Raw genomic sequence first — 12805 nt, 5'->3', positions numbered from 1 at the left:
TTTTCTTCCCCTTTTATTTACCTCACAAATAAGTATTTAGAGTCAAGTATGTGTGTGATTATATATGTGAGACTGCTTTAGGTATTGGGGACATGGCAGTGAACCAAGCAGGTATACTCTTGTCTTTACGGTAGGTATATTCACTTGGGAAGACACAACGATAAATTCCATGCATGTAGCCTCACTGTTTTGCTATGCATCCTGAAGTTCAATGTCATAGCAACTCACCTCCCTTAGGGGGGCAAATCCTGTGCTTAGAGCAATACATATCCTAGTGAGAAGGTGGATAAATTTACAATCAATTGCCAGGCTAGAAAGAGGGCTTTGTGGTTAAGGCACTTGACTGGTAAGCCGAAGTACTCAGGTTTGGTTCATCAGGACCTACATAAGCCAGATGCACAAGGTGGCACATGTGTCTAGAGTTCATTTGCAGTTGCTAGAGGCCCTGAAATGACCTTTCTCTTTCTCTTACTCACTCTCACTCTTTCTTGCTATTGGCCACTCTCTCAACTAAATAAATAAAATACTTAAAAAATTAAAGTACAATATGTAGCAAGGAATCCAAAACAGACCTATCTGGGGAAGAGATTTTCAGCCCTGAAAGCCACATTAATTGAGTTAATCTTTTGTTTAAAAAATAAAGTTTAGGGCTGGCAAAACGGCTAATGCACTTGCCTGAAAAGCCCAGTGGCCCAAGTTTGATTCCCCACTCACATAAAGCCAGAGGCAAAAAGTGACACATGCATCTGGAATTTGTTTGTAGTGGCTGGAGGCCCTGGTGCACCCATTCTCTCTGTCTGTCTCTCTTCTCTCTCTGCTTGTAAGTAGATAAAGGAGTGAATAAACATATTAAAAATGAGAGCCTGGCATGGTGGCACATGCCTATAATCCCAGCACTCAGGAGGTAGAGGTAGGATGATTGCCATGAGTTCGAGGCTACTCTGAGACTACAACGTGAATTCCAGGTCAGCCTGGGTCAGAGTGGGACCCAACCTTGAAAAAAAAAAGTAATAAGTTTGGGGCTGGAGAGATGGCTCAGTGGATAAAGCACTTGGTGTTTAAGCCTGAGGACAAGTGTTCAACCCCAAGATCCCACATAAAGAGCTAGAAGCCATGGTGGGACACTTGTAGCAAGAAAAGCAGTTAACAGCATAAGTGATAATGGGAGAGAGAGAGCGAGAGTGAGAAATTATCTCAACGATGAAGTATAAAACAAGGAATAACCTGTAAGCTGTCTTCTGAACTCTATTCATTGTCATGGTATGCACATGATGCAAACACACACACAAAGAGAAAGACTGAAGATTAGGAGTGTGGCTTTAAATTGTGACATGAGTGAGAGGCTAAATCGTGAGAAAGTGGAATCTCTAAGAAATGAGCTTCAAGAGTTGGATTTTCATCTTCTATTTTACCACAGAATGCAAGGTTGTACCACGAGACGGTGTTAGTGCGGATTAGTCTCAGTGTGGATTAACGTAGACACGTACCTCAGCAGCCCTGTTTTTTTTCACTTTCGATCACTGTCTAGGGAAAAGATATGCGAAAGCACATGGACTAAGAAGCCATGCAGAACTAGAACCACCTTCGTCTAATAAGTTAGATTGAGTGGGAAAGTTTTTTGAATTAAAGAATATTTGATTATAGAATCCTCAGGACTTAGCGGCAGATAGATTATGGATATGCTTCAGGCTAGAGATGATCCCAAGAGGACGAGGTGGCCTGTCATGCTTAAGCATACAAAGCCTGTGGTTATGATTAAGTGAATCTGTTGTCAAACTTAACTATGCTCATCGGAGACACAAGAAGTATTCAGTCCCATGAAGTCAAAATTAATCCATTGTTCAACAAATGGTTCTTCTTTAAAAAATTTATTTAGTTGCAGGAGAGAGAGAGTGAGAGGGCATGCCAGGGCCTCTAGCCACTGCAAACAAACTCCAGACACATGTGTCCCTCGTATACCTGGCTTATGTGTGTCCTGGGGAATCGAACCTAGGTCCTTTGGCTTTGCAGGCCAATGCCTTAACCACTAAGCCATCTCTCCAGCCCAATAAATAGTTCTTAAATAAATAAGCTTGTTATATATATATATATATATATATATATATATATATATATATATATATTTTTTTTTTTTTTTTTTGGTTTTTCAAGGTAGGGTCTCACTCTGATCCATGCTGACCTGGAATTAACTCTGTCATCTCAGGGTGGCCTTGAACTCATGGCAATCCTCCTACCTCTGCCTCCCGAGTGCTGGGATTAAAGGCATGTGCCACCACGCCCTGCTATTGTTTCATATCTTGCTGCACCATTTTTTTACTGTTTGAACTTGATTAAACTGCCTAATTTATTTACTCCATTACTAAATATTAATTAAGAAATTCTTTCTGCCAGACATCAGGCAAGGTACTGAATATACTGTGTGACCAAAAGCAAAATATCCTATTTTCACAGATCTTTCTATAAGATGAGATAGAGTCTAAGAAAATCACCACTGGCATAAATTTGAAACTGCAAATGTAATGTCATGCTACTAAACCAATGGAATTGTCAAAATATAAGTGCATCGATTTGTTAATTCAGTAATTACTTGGTCAGCCGTGCTGAGTGGTGGCTACTCTGGTAGATACTAGGGGTGCAATGAACAATATATGAAAGTGGATGAGGCTGGGCGTGGTGGCACTCACCTTTAATCCCAGCACTCGGGAGGCAGAGGTAGGAGAATCACCATGAGTTCGAGGCCACCCTGAAACTCCATAGTGAATTCCAGGTCAGCCTGGACTAGAGTGAGACCCTACCTAAAAAACAAACAAACAAACAAAAAGTAGATGAATGATAAGGAAGTGACTCCCTTTTGCAAAGAGGGCCTGGGAGGTTCAATAGGTTCACGGATAAGTGATCAATTTAGAATTTCAATCTCCACTTCACAAATGAACATAAAATTTGACAGAATTTAAGAACATGTGATGTATTTGGAGGCTAGAGAGATGGCTCAGTGCATGAAGACATGAGAAAGCATGTGAACAGAGTCTCAAGCTCAGTGTATGTTCATTCCTAACAGAATGAATCGCTCTCCCTGTGCAGCAGAGGTGCTGGAATCGAGGGCGGGTGCATTAATTTGCCTGCAAAGCCCCACACACTGTAACACGAATCCATTTCTCCCATTGGCTCTCCACATAAGTAATACCTGCTGGAAGCTAACACATTTCCTACTAGACTTGCTTCTATTCATACGTGCCCATGAAGAAACTCAGCTTGCATCATACACTTGCTTTTTTTAATTGAAGCATTATTTGAGCTATATGGGAAAATAGCACAAGTTACATTTTCTGGAAGTTCTAGGACAGGATCAAAAGCACTTGAGCAGAGTTTCCCACATGGGTTCCGGGTGTCCAGAAATTGGAGCAGCAGGTTGTATGACATGGCTTGAGGGGTGACCTTGGTAGGAAGCACAACCTCTTTAGATCTCTGTTTTCTCATCTATAAAACAAAGGGGGGTGCTAACCTTCTCTGACCTCTTCCAAATGTTAAAAAGGAGAAATAAGTTAATGTTTGGAAAAGCCTGTGTGACCCTTCAAGCCAAGACACTATCAAAGTACAATGTAAATTGTAGGAACTGTTTGCTATCCCATTAGTAACTCAAATAGTACACAGAGCTCCTCCTGTCAAGTCTTTGTAAGTCAAGCTTGTAGTACACATTTGTTCTGTTCACCAGAAATAAAATGTTAGTAAGATAACTGTCTCACTGCAGTAATTTTTTGAAGGACTTTGCAGGGTAAATTCTTACAGGCATAGACAGGTTACTGCACATGTGAACACCCAACTTTAATCTCTTTATCAACTTCCAGGAGCCTGAAAACAAAATAAAACTTAGAAATTACAATGCTGATACTGTGTCTAGATATGCAAAATGAGAACCACCAGCCCCACTTTTCCTTGGTTAAGTCATCTCATTAGGATATTAGCTAAAATATTGGGCTGTAGGGAGGGCTTAGTGATTAAGGCATTTGCCTGCAAAGCCAAAGGACCCAGGTTCAAATTCCCAGTACCCACGTTAGCCAGATGCACAAGGGGGCACACGTGTCTGGAATTCATTTGCAGAGGCTGGAGGCTGTGGCGCACCCATTCTGTCTCTCCCTCTCCTTCTCTCTCTGTCAAACAAATAAATAAAAATAAAATATTTAAAATTAATAATAGCTAAAATATAGTATACTATTAACTCTTTGAATGTTAATCACTCTATCAATGCTCTCAATAAGTCCCAGTAAGTTCTTATGAGATATAGTCTGTTATCCTTAGTTTCCATATGAACAAAATGATGTGGTTGAGGCTGGGTAAATGAATCATGTCTCCAACTCATGAGCTCAGGAAGCCTGAGCTGCTCTGTGGATCCACAGCAGTCTTAGTCCTTTGAGCTGTGCTCATCTTTGAGTACACAACACCAAGCACAGAACAGTCAGTGCTCACGCTGTTATGCACCTGCAAAGCAGAATGCTTATTTTATTATTTAGAGAGCAGTTTATTAGTTTCTGCTATCAAACCCCCCTCCATAAACTTTACATGTTTAACACTGTGTTATCTCTTGTACAAGTGGGAAAATTACATGCTGATAATTTCTGTATAGTGCCAATTCAACATGGTAAACTGGAATACTTTTTTAAGCCAAATTGTCAACACAGCTAAAACTTTTAGAACTTTACACTGTAAATGTAGGTATTTATATAAAGTGACATCTAATAGCAGAATGTGATGCATCAATATTGTACTTTATGAAGTAAAATTGAAATCATGCTATTCAGACTAATGGTCACATTTCCACAGACCACATGAGTCCATTAGGCTTTTGTATGGAACAACAAATATTGAGATGACTGGCAGGTCCATTTACCACTGGGTAGGTGAACTAAAAACTCCTTCCTGCTAAAATCAGTAGAGTGAGTGGAATTCACATTTGCACCAGTGGTGTACTCTCTTTTTATCCTGCTAACCTACAGAGTTAAACCAAACTATAGATGTCATAATTTGTGACTCCTTTATAATTTCATATATATAAAATTTAGAGATTTATATATAACATAGATGGTTATGGAGAAAGACAAGTGGAAGTATAAGCAATCTAGCTCCTAAAAGACTATCCCCGGCAGTTTGAAGCAGCTCCTGGAAGACTGTCCTGAGCACAAGAGAGACTCGCGTCTCATGCTCCAAGCCAGCTAACACTATCTGACAGATGAGAGCAGGTGCAAAGGTATCTCTCTCCCTTTCCCTACAGCTTAGAATGAAAGAACACATTTGACTGTATGATTATGTGACGGAGGCCAGTACGTAAGAACTGCTACCAAAAAGATAGGCTTAATTTGCCCAAATTTTATATTTAATCTTTTGAAGGGATGAGAGATAAAAGTGAATTGTTGAGTCATTGTTAACATCTTCTTTAAGGATATGTGCTCTAATGCTATAAGCAGGGCCAGGATGAATGATAAAGTAGGAATCAGAATTCACATATTATGTTTCATTGGAAATGGCACATCTCAGGCTAGACAGATGGCTTAGCAGTTAAGACAACTTATCTCCAAAGCCTAAGGGCTCATGTTCAACTCTCCAGGTACCATGTAAGTTGATGCACAAAGTGACGAAAGCATGCAAGGTCTCACATGCACACAAGGGGGTGCATGTGCCTGGAGTTTGATTGCAATGGCTGCAGGCCCTGGTGTGCCAATTCTCTCTCTTTCTCTCTGCACCACCCCATCTCTCTCTCTCTTCCTCTCACATAAAAGGTTAGTCTGTTGGGTTTGCCTAAAAAGAACAAAAAGAAAAGACATGGTGTATCCCTGAGCCTTGGAGAGATTGATAGAAGTCTTTCTTCATGTTATTCTCTTGGCATCATCTGATTTTCTGTGTTTTTGGCTTTACATGGGTTCTAGGGAATCAAACCTAGATCCTTACTTAGGCTCTGCAGGTAAATGCCTTAACAACTAAGCCATTTCTCCAGCCCCCCATGTTGCACTTTTAATTCTAAGACATTATCTGCAATGATATTAAAGAATCATTATTTTTAAGATAGGGAAGGCCGACTCAAACAGCCTAAGTGTACAAGGTTTACCTAGCATTTTCAAGGACATGGGTTCAATTGCTAATGCCTGAAGAAAGAAAATGATATGAAAATCTCTACATAGGTCACCTGGATATATAAATGGTTTCTTTTTTCTTTTTTCCTTTTAATTTTATTTAAGCACTTTAATTAATTAAAATTAAATGCCTTCCTGTTGTTTTTAATTAAATTTAAGCCCATACCTTTATACTTCTTTTTTCTTCATTATATGAAGGCAAGTTGTTAGGTTCTGACCACACACACTTCATCTATTCAGTTCTACATGTCATGTTGTACTATCTTCCCTCTTTTTAAAAATATACTTTATTGACTTATTTGAGAGAGAGAAAGATATTGAGAGACAGAGAGAATGAGTATGCCAGGGCCTCCAGCTACTGCAAACTAACTCCAGACGCATGCACACCCTTGAACATCTGGCTTACGTGGATCCTGGGGTCAAGATCCTCTGGCTTTGTAGGAAAATGCCTTAACTGCTGAGCTATCTCTCCAGCCCCATCTTCCCTCTTTTGCAGTTATCTTGGCAGTCTAGTCTTCTATGGCCTTGTTCCTTCTTGTCTGCTTATTTATGAAGAAGTGTCTTCCCAAGTCTTTGTGTTGTTTTCTCTTCAATCTTATAAAAAAAGAAAAAGAACATCAATCCTCCCTACAGTCCTTATCACATCACCTTTATTTCCATTATTAACCTTTTCAAGATATTTCATTTATTAATTTGTCATTCACTTTTTAAAGGTTTAATACAAGTTCATTTACCTTAGGGACAATGGATGCTCTATGTGCTGTTATTTACCAGCAACTAGCATAATTAACAAAACTTACCCATGGAAAATTTTTCAATATGTACCAATTAAATAAGTAAGTGAATAAATGAACATATATATGAGATCTGCAATTCATAAAGCCCTCTTTACTTCCTTGTTTAGATAGTCTTTTATCTTGGTTCTTATATTTCTTTTGCCTTATTATTTTTTTTTAATTTATTTATTTATTTATTTGAGAGCGACAGACACAGAGAGAAAGACAGATAGAGGGAGAGAGAGAGAATGGGCGCGCCAGGGCTTCCAGCCTCTGCAAACGAACTCCAGATGCGTGCGCCCCCTTGTGCATCTGGCTAACGCGGGACCTGGGGAACCGAGCCTCAAACCGGGGTCCTTAGGCTTCACAGGCAAGCACTTAACCGCTAAGCCATCTCTCCAGCCCTCTTTTGCCTTATTTTTTAAAACTTTTTTTATTATTAACTTCTATAATTATAGGCAATAATCCATGATAATTCCATCCTCTTTCCTACTTTACCCTCCATAAGTCCACTCTCCATCAGATCCCCTTTCAATTAATCTGTCTTAGTTTGGTGTCATCATCTTTTCCTCCTACTATGAGGGTCTAATGCAGGTGGTGCCAGGCACTGTAAGGTTGTGGATATCAAGGCCAATTTCTGTCTGGACAGTTGAACTGAAAGGAGGTGTACTCTTCCATTGGCATATACATTTTTTCTGCCACCACTTCGGCAATGGACCCCTGACTGAATCTTGGAGGGTGCAACAGAGATGTGTCAGTGCTAGACGCTCCTTTGTCACTTCTCAGCACTATGTTGCTTTCTGAGTCATCCTGGAGGTCGCCACCATCTGAGAAGAAAATCTTTTCTAACCAAAACAATGAGAGTAGCATTAACATATGGGTATTAATGTTAAGAGAAGTGCTTATAGGACAGTTTGGTGAGTATAATATATGCATTTAGCAAGACACCCAAAGGTGTTACACCCCTAGGGCTTATGACCTCCCCCACCACAGGTTTTTGACTAGGTTTTCAGTACCAGGATGGTATTTCCTCCCATGGAGCAGGCCTCCAGTCTAATTAGAGAGCAGCTTATTTCCCCCATAACAGAAATGCCACTTTTGCACCTGTTGGGTTATTTGGCCTGACTGGCCAAACTTTTGTCTTTTTATTGTTGTTTGTTTGGTAAAGATCATTGTTCAGTGTAGGAAGTTAGAGACCCATGATAATACTCTACAACAGAGATTGTGTGTCTCAAATACAAGATAACTCCTTATCTTTGCACTTAAGAGTGCCTGACCTTGTATACTTGTATATTCACTCAGAAATTACCTAGATTTGGTAATAAGATGTGTGAGTGGTTTAGATCAAATATATCTTTAATTAACATCCATTACAGAGCACTGTGGCCAGTGGTTTATATGCTGTACTGTTTTGTATAGTTTGCATACTTTACTCCCTACTTTCTCTACTCATCTCACTCTCTCCTTCTTCCCTGCTGATGAAAAGATATGACACAACTTGTCTGCTCTTGCCACGCCTTCCTCATCATGATGAAATTTCTGTCAAATCTATAAGCCAGAAATAATCCTTTCCTTCTATAATTGGCTTCTGGTCAGGTATTTAGCCATAACTATAAGTAGGTACAAACTCCCCTGTCAACAAAATAGCTGACAGAGATTTTCTATTGATGTGTTCTTTTGCTGAAAGAAACTTTTCAATTTAATGTAGCTCCACTGATTTACTCTTGGAATTTTTTCCTATGCTTTCAGAGTCCTATTCAGAAATTTTTCACAAATACCTAATGCTGCTCTTATTTTGCCTGTTTGTCTCTAACAAATTTTTAGCAGTTCTGCCTTTACAAAAAGTTCATTGATTCATTTTGAATTAATCTCTCACACTGAGAGATATGGGTCTAATTTCATTCATCTGCATGTGGACAAACTTGGCAGCATCATCTGTTGAATAGCTTATCTTTTTTTCCAGCATGTTTGTGATGCCTTTGTCAACAAATTAAGGGACCCAGTCAAAGCCATTGACATGGAGGCATTGAGGAGATGAGCAAGAATGCAGCTTCCATAGTGAGCCTGATAATCAGTGCTAGGACGAAGAAGACAGATGCTGAGGACACTCAACACCTACAAAGCAGAGATCCAGAGGCTCCTAACAGTTCATCACTGAAGTAGACTTAAAACTCACCCAACACAGCTCAGAGAGTTTTGTGGAAGAGGGGGTAGAAAGACTGTAAGAGCTACAGGTTAGGACATCATGTGCAAAGACATTGTCTCTCCCCAGTAACTGCAGCTCCCACAATGCATAACCCACAACCTCATGGGGAATAATTACAAGCCCACTAAAGAGGGCCCTGAGTAGAATGGGGGGGGCAGGGATGAGAAAAAGGATAGTATCCACAAATGATGGATGATCTGTCCGTACGAAGTATGTCCACAATTAATAAATAAATAAAAATAAGGGGCTGGGCATGGTGGTGCATGCCTTTATTATCAGTACTTGGGAGGCAGAGTTAGGGGCATTGCCCTAATTTCGAGGCCATCCTGAGATAACACAGAGACTTTCAGGTCAGCCTTGGCTAAAGTGAGACTCTACTTAGAAAAAAAAGAAGAAAAAAATCAGGGTATCATACCTATCTATACTTCTTTCTAGGTTCTCTATTCTATTTCATTGGTCTGTGGTCTATTTTTGGGAGTGTAAACTTATGTAGTCATCACGGAAATCAATGTAGAGGTTTCTTAAAAAGCTAAAATTGGAACTACCGTATGGCCCAGCTACATTATTCCTGGCCATATCCCTAAAGGACATCATGACCTATCACAGAGATACCTGCACATCAATGCTCTTTGTTGCTCTGTTCTCAATAGCTAGGGAATGGAATCAACATGGATGCCCATCATTGATGACTGGACAATGAAAACACGGTACATATACACACTGAAATTTTACTCAGATACAAAGAAAACTACTTATGAAATGTGCAGAAAATAGGTGTAACTGAAAAATATTACGCTAAGTGAAGCATGCTCTTTCCAACAAATGAATCCCAACTTTTAATTCTTGTGTGTAGGTAAATGAGGGGTGAGAGGCTGAGTATGAGCTATGATTCTACACAGGAGACCATGATAGGAAAGCAAGAGGAGACAGGGAGGACAAAAGGGCAAAAGGAAATGTACAGTATGAAAAAGGAAAGCAGTCTAAGTTGGAGAGGGAGGGCACAAGAGGAGGTAGAGGAAAAAGGGGGGAAAACTTGTTTTGAAAACACCATAATCAAACCAATTCTTTTATGCTAGTATTTTTCATTAATAAAAATAAAGAAGCATACTTTCCCTAAACACCTTGAAGCCTATAAGAGTCTTGATTGTTTATGTAGCATCTTGCACCATCAGTTACAAATCTAATCTTTAATGTCAGTTCCCTGTAGGGTTTATTATATTACTATAGACTTTCATCTGTCACATTTCATCCACATCATAATAGTCCATATTCTTGACCTTCTATGGTCCCTGCTACTAATGTGCTCTTGGTGCCTTCTTGAAGCTTTGCTGCTGGTTTAACTATGATTTGCACTCAATGGTCAGGCAGCCTAGCCTGGGAAGACCTTCCATCCGGTCCTGGCAACCTTTTCTGTTCATAAACTGTTTGCTGTGTTAATTCAAACAATGTACAGTGGACCCAAAATTTATACTTTGAACATAATGCAACAAAAAAGAAAAGTAAGAAATTGCATTCTTTAACACAAATTATATCTTACCTGGACACTTATTACCCATTCCTATAAGTAGCAGGGGCTAAGGACTTCTCTCTCTCTCCATAAGAATATTATATATATATATATATATATATATATATATATATATATATATATATATATATCATGTGTGCATTATATATTTCTATATTTATTTACACAGGTCATGAGAAACAGGCTGAATTAATTATTGAGGTTGTAAAAAAATACAGTGTACATGGAAACATTAGGGAAGGGATGCTAGATTATTCTTTACAACTTTAAGGTATATTCTTAGATTGCTGAAACCCTTCCTAACATGGTACCTATGTCTGGAAAGCAGTTTGGAGTGAAGTGGCCTCTTTGAGAGGGAGCAGGATTAATGGAGAATAACTCACTCAGGCACACTTAGGAGTGTTTGTACACAACTGAAAAGAAGATTGACACAGCCACCCCCCACCCCCCGCTTCTATAGTCTCCTGGTGTTTATAAGTCACTCCTTCCATCACCATTTAGTACTGGGAATTGTTTCAGAGCATGGATACCTCAGGAAGATGAATGTGTGCTGCTGAGCAAAAGAGTCCATCAACCTTAGGGAAACATCATTTATGGGCATGTCATTTATTAGGACATCACTAATTTGGCTTGTGCAACCACTAGGACTTTTATATCTTCACTTTCTATAAAGAAGGCATTCACAAAATATGCACACTTTAGGCCTGGTTGTAAGAGAATGCTGAAATTCTGTAAGAAATTCTAGTGTGTTTGGCAAAATTTAGTGCTATAACCAGGACTAGATTCTAGGATCTTTATTTTTCAGCCCTGCAATTTTCTCTTAGTTATGTTTCAAGACTAGAAAAAAAGAGCAAACAAAACTTTACATGACTAAATAAATCATGCATATGAATTGGTTGTGTACAGAAGAAATAAAAGAATTTTGATAATACTTATGCAATAAGTATGCAACATAGAAATACATTATAGTCACTTTCTCATTCTGGGAATAAATGCAGTTAGTAGGAGGAAAGGGTTTAGTCTGACCTACAGTTTTGGGGGAAGCTTCATCATGGTGAGGAAAGCTCGGCATAAGCAGGTAGCTATCATGAGTCTGGACAGAAGTCACCCAAGTCCTGAGCTTACAGGTGGGCTCACAAGTCTCAAGGGCCACCCCAGTGACACACAACTGTTTCATAAAGGATCCACCTCCTAAACTGCCACCAGGTAGAGATCAAATATGAAGCTCAGTTACAAACACGCGAGCTGCGAGGGACACGTTGCATTCAAACTACCACAGTATACTACGGATATTTATATATTTGCTTTGCACTTCAGCCTTAGGACTTTAGAAAGACACAATATTTAAGTGAGTTATCTTAAAACCCAATGTGATCTTTAGTAGTGTGGATATTGTGGATTATCTGAGGTGGGGGCAGAGAATTCAGAGAACTAAAAACTTTTCCAGTGGATAAAGATGGAAGTAGGATGATGAAACAAGATAAATTAGCTACTGACTTTGAAGTTATGAAGGAACCTTTTTTGTTAAATATTTTATTTTAAATTATTTATAGAGAATGGGCATGCCAGGGCCTCCAGCCACCACAGCAAATGAACTTCAAGCGTGTCCTCCCCCTTGTGCATCTGGCTAATGTGGGTCCTGGGGAATTGAACCTGGGTCCTTTGGCTTTGCAGGCAAACACCTTAACCGATATGCCATCCTTCCAGCCCAAGAAGAAATCTTATTAATCGGAATGGATTTGTAGCAAAACCCATATGTATATTGTATATGTAAATTGATGGGAGTATCTCTATGCGAAGGCCAGGCCTGGTAAGGAGTGAATGGAGATACACAGACTGATACTCCAGAACTTTTTTGTGCATTTATTTGTCACAAATTCATTCAAAACCTTTTTTTTTTGGTGGGGGGAGCCAGCCCTAGTTGTACTCACCATCTCAGCCGCACTCACGCCGGTGCCTCACCAGTGCCGTGCTCTGTACCGCATAGCTTAGATGCTATGTTTGGAGGTGTGAGCAAGCTCTGCAGTAGCTTCATATTTATTATGTCCCATGGAGCTGACCCAAGTCTTCTTGACAACCTTGCACAGCTGCTTTGTACATCCTCCAAGGAGAGTTGTGATGAACAGTTTTCTGTATTTGGCAACATTTTCAATGAGGTTGACTGCTCTCTTGA

This window comes from Jaculus jaculus, chromosome 2 (assembly GCF_020740685.1).
Source record: "Jaculus jaculus isolate mJacJac1 chromosome 2, mJacJac1.mat.Y.cur, whole genome shotgun sequence".
NCBI classification, from domain to species: domain Eukaryota; kingdom Metazoa; phylum Chordata; class Mammalia; order Rodentia; family Dipodidae; genus Jaculus; species Jaculus jaculus.
The sequence above is the reverse complement of the archived record's forward strand: the minus strand, read 5'-3'. Positions refer to the sequence as shown.